Raw genomic sequence first — 15,000 nt, 5'->3', positions numbered from 1 at the left:
GCATATAAATATGTCAGTAAATTTCTCTATCTTTCTATCTATCTATACACACATAAATATACATATATATATATATATATATATACATACATACATATACACATAACACACACATATATATATATATATACATATATATATATATATATATATAATATATATATATATATACAATATATACATATATATACACACACATACAGTATTAAGGACTCATATATATATATATATAAGTGCATATAGATATATACACAAAGAGAAGACCTATAGCAAGATTCCTTGTATATATACATAGGGAGAGAGAAAGAGAGAGATATGGTGATGCAAGTAAAGATAACGTGTGTATGTGCATATGGGCGTATGTGTAATATATACTTGTGTATGTGTGTATGTGTGTGAATGTGTGTGTGAGCATGCTCCCATGATTTTATATATATATATATATATATATATATATATATATATATATATATATATATATATATATATATACATATATATATATGCACATATATGTATGTATATATATAATATTTATATATATATATATATATATATATATATATATATATATATAATGCATATATGCATACGTACAAGCATACAATACATACATACGTACATATATGTGTGTGCATGCATGTATGAATGCATAGATGGTTTGGTTGATTTAGACATATGTTTACATATAAGCACATATATCTGTAATACGTCTTTTTTCATATGTGCATATACATACGTGTTTGTACCTGCTGCATACATGTATGTATATATCTATTTGTATATATAATATATATTTATGTGTATATACTTGCGAATATGTATATGCGTATGCATATTTTTATGCATATATGTAAAAGGTAAATAAGTTTATAGACAGGCACAGTTGTATCATATTACATGCATACTTGACATCGACGCACAAACATACACACACCAAATTAACTTTCATTTTTCATGATGAGGGCGTCTCGAATAAACTTTTTTATTTATTTATGCACCTTTTCCAAGCCTAGCCAGGCTCATGGGTCCGGTTTCACGGTTTCTATGGCGTATGTTTCTCCCCCCCCCCCAGCTTGACGGGACGCCAGTCTATCGCAGGATTACCGCAGGATTACTCTAGAAACAGGAAGAAAGAGTGAAAGAAAGGTGAGGCGGAAGAATAAAACAGGGGTCGCCATCAACCCCTGACGGAGCCTCGTGGAGCTTTTAGCTGTTTTCACTCAATAAATACACACAACGCCCGGTCTGGGAATCGAAACCGCGATCCTCCGACTGCGGGCCCGCTGCCCTAACCACTGGGCCATTGCGCCTCCACTGAATGAACTTGTCTCGACTAATTTTATTTAAATATGCTATTTATTCACTATTCACTACTCATCACTCTTTCACCAAGTACCATGAAGTCTACACTTTGTTGAGGAGGTCTAATAAGACAAGAACACACTTGTAGTTGTCTTCTTCGCTACGCAAGTGTTTCAATTTAGACACGATCTAATTAAAACGAAACCTGTTGTTTTTGATTACCAGAATGAGTACCGCGTGACTCCCTGATTACCATGAGTGGATGCATCTTCTCTACCTTTCTACAAAGGTACCTTTCTGTAAAGGTACCTTTCTATAGAGCACGATATAGAAGTCAGAGTAATCTCGAATATAATAAGAAAAGAAATACAGAATAACAATAGATAAAATTGACCTTAATTAAATCAATGAATCAAAATGATATTGGTGGCACCAAAAAATAAAAAGTGCAACCGAATTAAAACCCAACCAACCAACTTGATATTGCTGTATGAGGCCACAAAATATAAGCATGCTTTGTCGTGGAATTCCGCTGCCCGTTTGATATGAAGGAGGTAAGAAAAGTGCATGCGAAAGATGACATATGTGGGTTATTAATCTAGAAATCCATTGCCCAAGACACAATTTCAGCTTTCAATCTGTTATTATTATTGGAGCGAAAGAATATGTAGATGAAGTTGCAGCTGAACTTGGATTCTGGAGAGAGAGAGAGAGAGAGAGAGAGAGAGAGAGAGAGAGAGAGAGAAGAGGTAGCTTCATAATTCTTACACTGCAGATGATAATGGTGAAAGTTTGAAAAGCGCTTCTAAGAGTTTAAAGGATGAATAGCTGGACAAAGGATGACGAACAGAAGAAAAAACCCTACATTCTGCAACACTCTTTAAACAAAGGACAATCTAGATAATGTATAATGAGATATACTAGGCGTGATGGTCAAGGTTATAATACCTTTGATAAGAGATCTGCTGAATTGCAGTTGAGCTGCGGTTGAACATCAAAATAGCAGGTAAATCTCCCTCGATTGCCTGTTTTTTCCAACAGATGTCAAATCGCAACTATTGAAGAACATTAACTGCGACTATCTCAACGATGTTTGAGGGCCTGGATTAGTCTTCCTTCCTTCAGAGCAAACCAATAAAATGATAAACTGCAACTGTTTAGTGAACGCAATCTCTCTCTCTCTCTTTAAAACCAGGGTTGAATTGAGGCAAGACAATAAGATTACTGTATGTTATTAATTACTTCTCACTATCTCAGGTTATTCTATTGAAATGATTTCAGTAAGAACAATAACGACAACAACAACAAAAACAACAACAATGACAACGACGACACAAACAACAATTACAAACGAAACAGTAATTAGAACTGGTCGGAACTGGAACAGACTTCCTTTCACCGAAGATACTTCCTGCCACTGTCATGGCTTAACAGAAAAATGTTGACAGGGGAGAATATCAGTGAAGAACATAAATTTATGAATGAGATTTAATATATCTATTAAACTTATTATATACATATACTACTATGTATTATATTTATTATACAACTATGCAGAAGGTTTGCTATCTTCTTCAAAAGCATCGTAGTGAAATAGTTTAGTTCCCAAAAAGCTCAAAATAATAGGATATACTCTATATTTTGATTAAACCTTATATGTACAGGTTAAGTTGACAGATTTGTTTCCTCGCGGTACAAAATGCTTATCGACATTTATTCAGACTCTTATTGTTCTGAATTCAAATGTCGCTGATGTCCACTTTGCCTTTCAACCTGTTGGGGTCGATAAAATAAGTACAATTTGAGCCCTGCGATCATTGTAATCAACTTAGTACCTCCCCTAAAATAGCTGCCCTTTGTGCCAAAATTTGAAACCATTATTTGTAAAGATAAAGGTGGTGAACTGGCAGAATCGTTAGCACGCCGAGTATTTCATCTGCCACTATGTTCTGAGTTCAAATTCCGCCGAGGTCGACTTTGCCTTTCATCCTTTCGGGGCCGATAAATTAAGTACCTCTTGTGTACAGGGGTCGATGTAATCGACTATCCCCCCAACCCCAGCTTCAGACTTTATGCCTATAACAGAAAGGATTATTTGTAAAGATAAAAGCGGCGAGCTGGCAGAATCGTTACCGCCTCGGACAAAATGCATAGCAGTTTTTCTTCCATCTTAACGTTCTGAGTTCAAACGCTTCTGGGGTTAATTACTATTATTTTTTGTTCGTCGTAACAGTAGAAGCAACAACAATTGTAACCTCTACAGCAACGTTATAACAACGACCCCTATAAGGACAACAATCATTACAGAACAATTACATCAACAATTTAAACAACAGCGTGGTTAGGATTTATCAATGCTCTTCTATATATTTCATAATTTACTTGTTATCGTCGGAAGGGACCGAAAGTTTTCTGGCACCTCTCAATAGTCTATGTATGTGTAGCAATATTGCTATCCTCACTGTTTGAGAAAAACTTTAGGAATGATCTCGTTTGAAATTACAGCCATCTTTGGCTAGTTTAACCCTGTTGTGTCCACTGATCTGATTGGTTAGCATCTAGCGCGGTCTGTCTCTCTACTTATTTCGCGCCAGTGTGTAAACTGACCAATCACGACTTTCGGATCGCATCTTTCAATTAAGCCATCTTCACTCCTTAAATACGCTAGTATTTTCACGATTCATCGTGGTCCTTTGTTATTCGTAAGACCCGCAGAAGAGAAAGCAGGTCACCCCCGCCCCCGATGAATGCGCATCCAGGCTCAGCAGTTGCATAGAAAGTCGGGGACAAGAAACAGGAAGAAAGAGTGCGAGAAAGTTGGGGCGAAAGAGTACAACAGAGGTCGCCACCACCTCCTGTCGGAGCATCGTGGATCTTTAGGTATTTTCGCTCAATAAACACACACACGCCCAGTCTGGGAATCGAAACCGCGATCCTCCGACCGCGAGTCCGCTGCCCTAAACACTGAGCCATTGCGCCTCCACACTATTCATAATTTTTATTTTATTATTCTCTTTTCTTTTTTTTTTCATTTCGGTTCTTTTTTCCCTAGCTTCTTACTTTTATTCCATCCCACCATTTTTTCAACGTCTCCTGTTTGTCAATTGATAAAATGACAGTCACTGCACACATGTCCTATTTGTCCATCCATAGGATAAAGGCCGAGATTGTAAACATGCACAACTTGTCCTCTCACAGAGTGATGACAACAGCGCCCTTCATCTTGTTAGAGAATGTTGAGACGGTGCTGTTCTCATCATCTTGTGAGTGAACAAGTTGTGCATGTATACAACCTCTGTCTTTATCCTATGGATAGACAAATAGGACATATGTACAGTGTCTGTCATTCTATGAATAGACAAACAGGAAACGTACGAGTGCAGTCACTATTAACATTCATGTAGATCAGAAGTTCAAAATGTCTCCGGCCACTTCCCCCCCCCCCCCATCCCTTGCAATCATCAATTTTTTTATTCCTCCCCTCATTTTTAATTATATCTAGTAATTTTATTCACCATTATATTTTTTACAGGGGCAAAAATTGTAACAGTTTATAAAGCTTTTTTTGTTTTCTTAAGTGCCATCAATTGAAAATTTTTCGGTGGTGTATTTTCCCGATAAGTGATTTAAACTGAAATTGTGTGTAGAAACGTATAAACAAGTACAGCGTGGGTGACACGTATTAGCCATTGAAAAGTATCTATTATTTGGTGTCAACATTTTAATCGCACTAACTGCGACCCGGTCACTGACGCGACTCCACTGCATCTGGAACAACGTCAGTGACTAGGTCGCAATTTGTGCACCGAAAAATTTGACCACAAGTAATAAATGTTTAAGTAAAGTTATTAGTCTTTGCACGTTTTTTAAAGGATCGTAAAACTTCCATTCGATGTATTGCCCAAATATATTATTGGGAAAGAGGAAAGCACTTCCTTACTGTGTCATCCAAAAAATCTGGTAAGAATATATAAAATGTTATAAATGTTCATTGGTTTACGCTAAATGATTTATTTATTTATTTTTATTATTATGTGAAAACTCACAGCTTATTTTGCTGGGTATAATGGAAAGTATCAGTTGTCCACAGCCAGCAGACTACGGGGACACTTGTTTACTGGTCATGCTTCAAGAACTCTGCGAAGAATTCTTGCAGTTCCAAGCAATAATTATTTTTGTAGGTGTTCTACCTTCACACTTGCACCAATCTTTTTAGCCAAGTTGGTAGTTAAGTGCTGATACTTCCAAGTGCACCAATTACTATTGGTATCACGTCTACTCTCCTCATTGACCACAACCTTCGTATTTCCCACTTCAAATCGTCATAGTTGTTTATTTTTTTCTTCTTTCACATTGATCATGTTGTCACCGGAGCATGCTATGTCGATTATCGTACATGTTCTTTCTTTTTTTTTCACCACAACAATGTCCAGTTTCCGATGTCTGGTCAGGTGATCGCACTGGATCATTGCATCCCACAGGATTTTGTAATTCTCATTTTCAGTGACTCCTGCAGTTTTCTCATATCACGTCTTAGCTCTTTGTAGGCCGTGCTTTCCACAGAGCTCCCAATGGATCATTCTTGTCACATTATCACGGCGTCTTTTATATTCGCATTGTGCCACTTTCGGGCATTCGCTAACGATGTTCCATACCGTTTCACCCCTCTCCCCACACATTCTGCATTTGCTGCTGTCGGTAGTGTTGTCTATTCTGCACTTCACATAGTTGGTCCTTAACGCTTGTTCTTGAGCTGCGCATATGAATACTTATGCTTCTATCTTTATGTCTTTCCTCCTCATCCATAACCACCGGTCCTCTGTATCTGTCTTCACGTTCACATCTTTTGCAAACTGACCATATGTTTTTTTTCCTTTTAGTTGAAAAGCACAATTTTTATTGTTACTAGAACCATGCTGGTTGTTTGTTTATTTACAATCAAGAGAGTCCTAGTCAAAACTCCGTAAGCTTTGAGCCTAAAATAATACAAAGATATATCTAAAAAATATATGACATGTCTCTGCTACTTTTAATTTATTTAATTTATTGTTGTGTCTTAAATGTAGAATTGAACTTAATTGCCCTATCCTCAAATTTAATTAATTTCTCGAAAGTAACTTTTACCCCACGAGGTACATTCACATTCCCCATCTCTAATTCTTATTGCTGCTGCTGTTGTTGTTGTTGTCGTCGTTTCAGTTAACCGTGAAGCAAGTATTGTCCCAGAATATATTACCAATATACCCTGCCAATTCCGGATTTGTCAGTTGTGATACTGGACATCATGTCCATTGTCATATCCAGGCCACTGGTCAACGACAACATATAATATATAAAGTAAGAAAAATGTCACCCAAAAATATTAACATTAGCATAGAATCCAAAACCTAGATAATTGAATAATCTCAATCGAGATTGAATCTAAAGTACCCATTAATTATTTCCATCTGGTATTTATTTTAATTTCATATATTTTTCTTTCTCCCACGATTATTGTTGCTGCTTTATCTTTCTGTGTTGTTCTTTTTATAAGCTGTGTGTGCCACCTGTCGTTTGTTGCTGTTGTTTACGTCTAATTCGGCACCAGTCAGCAGATTTATGATCTAACGTATTCAAATCTTCACCATCCCGTTTTATATATTTATGTATTTAATATCGAGGGAACCGTTACGCGATTGCACGATGTACCAGAAAGAGCGGTCGACTCTCCTTCAAATCATATCCTGTATCATTATATTTCGATATGTGTAATCTGGCCCTTTAAAATTTACTATATTTCTTATTTTTACACTAACATCATCTTCTATGTCTTTCCTTTTTGGAATATATCAGAGGTCACTTTAGCGCAGAGGTTAAGACAGCCATGACTTTGCGGTAGACACAGGATTCTTATGTTGATGTTATAACTTTCTTCTCGCTATAAATTGTGCATGTATGTGTGTGTGTGTGTATGTATGCATGTATGTATGTATATATATATATATATATATATTATATATATATATATATATATATAACAACACACAATATGCATATATATAAAGAGAGAGAGTGGTTGTATACTGTCAACTTAACGTGAGTCCTGTAAGGGAGTTACACCACCGCTGTTTAGCCCTAGGAAGCATCGACGCTTCCTGTCGGCCTTGACACATTTCCTGTGTCCTTATATATTTACGAAGGGGAGACAAATACCCATATATATTATATTTGGGAACATGTATGTATTTGTGGGTATCTCTCTCTATACATAGGTACATATGTCTATGTGTGTATATATGAGTAATATTTAATCATTTCATTGAGGATGACTTTGAACTCTCGCCAGAAGTTGGCCTTATCAGACTTCCAGCATGATGTGGTTACTGTTAATCCATATAAAAACACGTGACTCTACACTTCCAGTGAGTCCTTCATTTCAGTTGATATTCACATATTTCATACACACGCGCGCACACACACACACACACACTATATATACACATGTATATATACCGGTACCTCTTTCTTCCTACATACATAAATACAAATATACATGAACATAGACTATATATATATATATATATATATATATATATATATATATAATATATATGTGTGTGTGTGTGTGTGTGTGTGTGTGTGTGTATATATGTGTGTATGTATGTATATGTGTGTGTACGCGTGTATTGTGAGTATGTATGCATGTGCGTGTTGAGTATATGTATCTATATATGTACACACTTAATGTGTGTGAATATGCGTGAGTACGGCAAGATAGTGAGAGAGAGAAGAGAGAGTGAAAGAGAGAGTTGGAAGGAGGAGGTGTGAGAGGAGCTGGGGACTACTTTAAACTTGTAATAAATATTTATATTTTACACTTAGGTACTGTAGTAAGTAGATAGTAGTAACGTATCTATTTTATTTTATTAATATTTTATTAGCAGAAAAGATACTAATACTTTATTGTCGTATAACTTCGAGAGCCAATATAGATATTTATAGTTTTAATTATAGTTGCTTAACTGTTTCCCATTAAATACGCGCTTGTATAGTACTTTGTATAATAGTACACATGCTCCATTTAACAAAGAAAAAAAAGAATAGTTACTAGTGTGATAGCCAGCAAAATAGTCTTTCATTTCTTCATTCCTTTTTATGTTACTTCTGGCATCAGGTGTATTACATATGGAATATATATATATATATATAATATTATATATATATATATATATAATAAATTAAATAATAAGGGTAGAAATTGATCTTAATCAATTATGTTACATACAAAATTAATTTGTATATATATATATATATATATATATATATATAATATATATATATATATGTATGTATGTATGTATGTATATATATATATGTATGTATGTATGTATGTATGTATGTATGTATGTATGTAACTCATGCATTAACAAAATTTATTATTACTGTTCTATACCACAGAGTAAGACAAATCGATTTTAGCCAACACTATAACTAATAGACAGATATAAGCATCCTGTTTTTTTACACTGTATATAAACCTAAAAGGAGTGAAAGCTGGACTAGCTTTAGTTCTTTATTCGAATTCTGAGAAGTACCTTGCACATGTGTGTGTGCGTGTATATGTGTATGTATATATGTGTTTGTATATGTGTGTGTATTTGTGCGCCCTTGTATATGTATATGTACACGCGGTGGGTGCTGTGTATGCTACGAATCTAGTAATGATAAATTGAAATAGATCGTGAGAACAATTATCGGAAAAGGACAAAAGAGAAGCATGGAAATCCTTTCATCAGCCATGGAGACCACAGTCAAGCATAGTTTCGGTGCATATTGGAATTCCGAAAACTTTGAATTCCATGGCGCTTCTAATCGGGTTCCACTAGTGATAATGGGACTATCAATGATCACTGAGGTAAAGGACAAAGAAACAAGAACTAATGGTGAGGAAAACAATATACAAATGAGGTGGTAGATTAGAGACAGAAATAATTAATATAATACGGAAGATGTGTGTGTGTACGCATACACAAGCTCGCATACACATATTTATAAGCATTTGTCTAAAATTAAACTGCATATATACAAATGATACTCCAAACGCAAGCTTAATAAAGAAAGTAAAATGTCCCTCGATTGCTGTACTTTTTAAGATTTTGAGAACCTTTTGTTGAAACTATTTTTTACTAATATCTGGACTGATTTTAAGGAATCTATGTTTTCCAACTCCTTGTATTGCATATATGACAAGCCTTCGTATTCATAATATAGTTGTACTGAATTGCTTGCCACTATGAATTCTAATCAATTCACTCAGCCCTAATAATAATTATTCAGTCATGAATTCCCTTTTCATCCTTTTATGATATGTCTTCTAATTTGATCAATTGTACTGCATAAATTTCAACTTAACCTCTCTGAGTTTCGGTCCTAGCTTAAAAGTTCGACCATTTGCGTTTAAGATTAATCATTCAATATTTGTGACTTAATCACTATCAATACAAATAATGAAAGACGTTGGTGTCACGTTACGTCACACAAAATGAGATAACTCTGCTTTCATCGGACTTATCTTCTTTGGGTCTACAGAAACTAAAGTGTTCCCAGTCCTATGACAAGAAATGTTGGTAACAAACTTTCGTCACTGGAGGTAATAATGTTACAATTGTAATTATCTAATAGTTAAATACTATTATGATTATTTATAACATATATTTATTATAAATTTATAATGAAAACTAGTAATCATGTTATCTTTTGTAAATACCACGAAATTTTGAAACATGTAAAATTAAAATTATTATATCTAAGTAAAATCTTCTGACGTTATCCACAGTGACAAAAGTATATTTCCAACATTACATATTACATTTCTTGTAAACATTCTAATTTTCTAATCTTATCAATAAATCCATGTAGTTTTGTTTTATTTTTTCATTGAGTTTATCTTAAATCTAAACATTCACAAATATTATTGAAGATCTCGTCTTCGTCGGCTGTTTCTCGTGTACAAGAATTTGATGTTCTTTCTATCAAAGCAAATACCAGCCACAAGAAATGTCAATAGTGTAGGTTTGTATTTGTTTACAGTGACTCTCAACTTGCAGGAAGTGATTTATTCGCAATCGTTTCAGGTCTTTCTTCTAGGAAACATGTAAAATGAGACAAGTAGTATTAGGTGATGAGATTGCAACGGACTCTACAGCTGACTTAGTTGTAGTCTTCAGTGGGGTCTTCTAAGACAGAACATCCGGTGTCATCTTCTTCCACCAGTACAAACGTCATTCAAGTCAGCCATTGTTGTCCAGACGTGCTTCCTTCGTCTTGAACAATATTAGTCATGGTCAGTCTGAGTTCTCTTCTTCGACGTTACCACCATACGTTGCTCTAACTGGAATATTAGATTCCCGACGGTATTGCACTCAGAGTGACTGGAACACGCAAGTCTTCCCCCATGAGGTTCATTTCGTTGCTATAATATTCGATAAATTTGTTAGCCAACACTGAGTGTTACGGACAAATGCAGGCATTGCGTCTATAAAACATGTTCGTAGATATAAAAAAAGAGTGAACAGTTTTGTATACGTCTCGATTCTTGTTAATATAATCATAAACAACTGCGTACCCTCCTTAACTACTTACAAACATCATAAACATAACTACTTACTTCTTATACACCATTTCTAGTATATATCAAAATAAGTTTTTAGTTATATCCGTTTTACTCTTTAGCCATCCTAAACTACCCAACCATTTTAACTGTAGTCATTCAACAACAATTACCTATCAACCCCTCTCACCACAGCTGTTAGATCAATCTTCTTGGCAATATTACTTTAGAGCTCTCTACTTGATATACAGTTTTACATAGTTTTTCATTACAATGTGTGTGTCATGGTTGCTGTTTGTATGCCACTGTTCATTTTACGATAAATTAAACATAGACGTCCGCAATGAGTGTTACACGTATCTCCTCAATAACAACGATCTATCTAGCTAGCTAGCTACCTATCTAGCTATTTAGCTGTCACCCTCTGTCTCTCTCTCTCTCCACCCTCTCTCTATTATAATAGAGTTGCAATTGCAACGGTTACTAATCGGTGCTGTTGAAACATGTGTAGATCTATGTCACCGTCACCGTCACCGACCAGGCTATCAGATGTTGCTACACATCGCTGGTCACAATGTGCTTCGCATTGTTTTAGCCCTCAAATGACGCCACCTCGCTGGCTAAGCGGGCAGGCCAACAGAAGAAAGAGTTATTATTATTATTATTTTTATTATTTATTATTATTATTATTATTATTATTATTATTATTATTATTATTATTATTATTATTTAGGGGGTGAGCTGGCATAATTGTTAGCACGCCTGGCGAAATGCTTGGCGGCATTTCGTCCGTCTTAAAATCGTTCTGAGATCAAGTTCCGCCGAGGTCGACATTGCCTGTCACTCTTTCGAGGTCGATAAACGAAGTGCAAGTGAAATACTGGGGGTCGATGTAATCAACTAGTCCCCTCCCCACAAACTTCAGACCTTGTGCCTATAGTAGAAAGAATTATTATTATTATTATTATTATTATTATTATATGTTTGGCTGGTACTTTGTGTTTGTACAAGTTGACTCCAAGTTTCACCAAGAGACCTCAAGAGACAAGTTAGAAGTTCAACTTGGTGTTATGACTAGAGTGTCATATATTTGGTTTTGCACGGAGTATTGTTCTAGAGAATGTCTGTCAAAATATAAGTTAATCAGAAGTTTGTAATTAAAAGAAATTTGGTTATGAAATGATAGTTTGATGTTAAGATTACAGTGAAAGGTGTTTGCTGCAATCTAAAAGCAAGCACCTAAAAGTATTTTGACACTGTTTACGGATTAAAATATTTTTGAATTTACATATACAACATTTTACGTAGGAGTACTATTTTTTTAATTTCTCGCCTTTTTGGATTTCCTGGTATCCGAGCTAGGTATTATTATTATTATTATTATTATTATATTATTATTATTATTATTATTATTATTGAGTTCAAATTCGGCCGAAGTCGACTTTGCCCGTCATCCTTTCGGGTCGATGAAATAAGTACCAGTTATGCACGGGGGTTGATATAATCGACTATCCCCATTGCCCCAAAATTTTCAATGCCTAGTGCCCTAGAGTAGAAATAATAATAATAATAATAATAATAATAATAATAATAATAATAATAATAATAATAAAATTATTATTATTATTATTATTATTATTATTATTATTATTATTATTATTATTATTATTGTTGTTGTTGTTGTTATTGTTATTGTTACTACTACTACTATACTATTATGGCAGAAAGGTGTAGGCTGTTTGTAAAATAGCATACACTGAGGTGGTTTGATACTGACCTACATAGGTTGGCAACTTGACATAGAAAAATACAATTTCTCTTGCAAAACATATGACAACATGCTCTCCTCTTACGCCTCCAGTTCTTATTTATTTATCTTTCTATATATTTATTTGCTAATTTCTGTATGTTTTAAAGTCTTCGGAAATTCATTTTTATATCAGACTACACTGACGTAAACTTTTGAGTATGTTATGCAGTAGTATGGGAATATTTGTATGTGTATGTGTAAACATATTGTACGCTTGTGTATTGTGTGTATATGTAGTCAATGTTTGTACAAATGAGTGTACATATTTCTGTATGCGTGTATGTATGTGCGAGGGGTGTATGAAAAGTCTTGAGCCTCAAAAAAAAAAAAAACATGGTACAAGACTTCTGATGAAGGTACAAGACTTCAAGGTTCGGATCTTTTCGGTTTGAACGGTAGTTTTTAACATAATTTCTAGGTAACTAAAAAATTTTAAACTTCGTATACTGGTAGAATGTGTTTATAGAACATCTTTTTCTCTTGGCTTTATTGAGAAAATTCTATAGTTTGTAAGATATTTCTTGTTTTTTTTTTTCTTCAATTTCTGCAATTTCAACCAATCGATGACGTCCATTGAGGTAAAAGGCATTTTGTGCCGTATGAATATGTCCCTCGTTTAAGAAACAGATTGGGTTTATTTACATTTCTGAAGAAAAAAAAGATACCCTTCCCCCACCTCTAACCCTAACTAACCCTAACACTAAAAGAGATTGAAATGTAATAGATCGATTCTAGGGTCATAATTATGGGTGACAATTTCATATGACACCGCTAGAAAAAAACTGCCGTTCAAACCGAAAAGATCCCAAGGTTCAAAGTCCTTGAAGGCTCAAAACTTTTCATACACCCCTCGCATGTATACATGCTTTATGCTCGTATGTATGTATTTATGCGTGTTTGTATGTATGCCTGAATGTGTATGAATTCATATAAGTGGGGGAGAGAGCAACACCATTTATACTTTAGTACCAAAGAAATTATAAGAATACCAAAGTTAATTCTAATAGAAGAGAACAAGAAACATACTGGATCTTTTTATGGAAGAATCCTAGACTGCATTGTCCAATATGCTCTTATTTTCTTTTATCTATTTATTTTTTTCATCTTTGGTTGGGGGAATTTGGCTGTCATTTCTAGCAGTCGAACCGTCGCGTCGCCGAGAATTTCGTCGTCAGTGTGATAAAGTAGTTTCGGTTGTGGTAGTGGGAGTTGTGATGATACTGGAGCAGGAGGTGATGGCGGTAAAGGTTTATTACAGTGGAATATTCATGGCGGTAATAGTTACAGCATAGACTGGTCGAAGAGAATAAGGACAAACGGTAAGAAGGTAGAAGAGGCGAGGTTGCGAGATGGAGGAGAAGGAAGAGGAGGAGGTGCAAGACGGAGAGTAAGGGGAGAAGGCAGAAGGTAAACAGAGTCATGCAGCATCAGTCTACAATCGCTACTACCAAGTTCGTTTCTGGAGAGGCGTTGTAAACAGAAGGAGAGAGGCAACAGCATAGCATAAATAAATGAATATATATGTGTATAATTATATATATAGAGATAGATAGATAGATAGATATAGTGGTGGGGGATCTACGTCAGTTTTTCTTTTGGTTGCAAGAACACCGCCTTCGGTCGATCGACCGAACATATTGACACACCGCTTTTTATTTATTATACAAAATTCTACTTTTCGTGCTTACACGTATATATACGCGTAGGTGTGGCTATGTGGTAAGAAGCTTACTTCTCAACCACAGGGTTCAGGGTTCAGTCCCACTGTTTGTCTTTGTGCCTGTGTTTGTCCCACATCTCCTCTTGACAACCGGTGTTGGTGTGTTTACGTCCCTGTAACTTAGTGGTTTAGCAAAAGAGACCAATACAATAAGTACTAGGCTTTATAAAATATAAGTCGATTTGTCCGACTAAAACCCTTCAAAGCGGTGCTCCAGTATGGCTACAGTCTAATGAATGAAACAAGAAAAAGAGTGAAAGAACATGTATGCACGCATGTATGTGTGTATATATATATATATATGTGTGTGTGTGTGGTGTGTGTGTGTAGGCTTAGGAGTGGCTGTGTGGTACCAACATGGTTCCGAGTTCAGTCCCACTGAGTGGCATCTTGTGAGTAGATTTGCTAGGGGGAAACTGAAAGAAGCCTGTCGTATATATATATACTTCATACATACATAGACATACATACGTATATATACATATTCAATCATATATTATATTAGAAAAAGGAAAGAACTTTCCTTTAACACCTGAAATGTAAGATCTCTTCACTGAAGTTGCAGGCTCGTCTGAT

Source organism: Octopus sinensis, unplaced genomic scaffold (assembly GCF_006345805.1).
Source record: "Octopus sinensis unplaced genomic scaffold, ASM634580v1 Contig16466, whole genome shotgun sequence".
Classification (NCBI taxonomy): domain Eukaryota; kingdom Metazoa; phylum Mollusca; class Cephalopoda; order Octopoda; family Octopodidae; genus Octopus; species Octopus sinensis.
The sequence above is the reverse complement of the archived record's forward strand: the minus strand, read 5'-3'. Positions refer to the sequence as shown.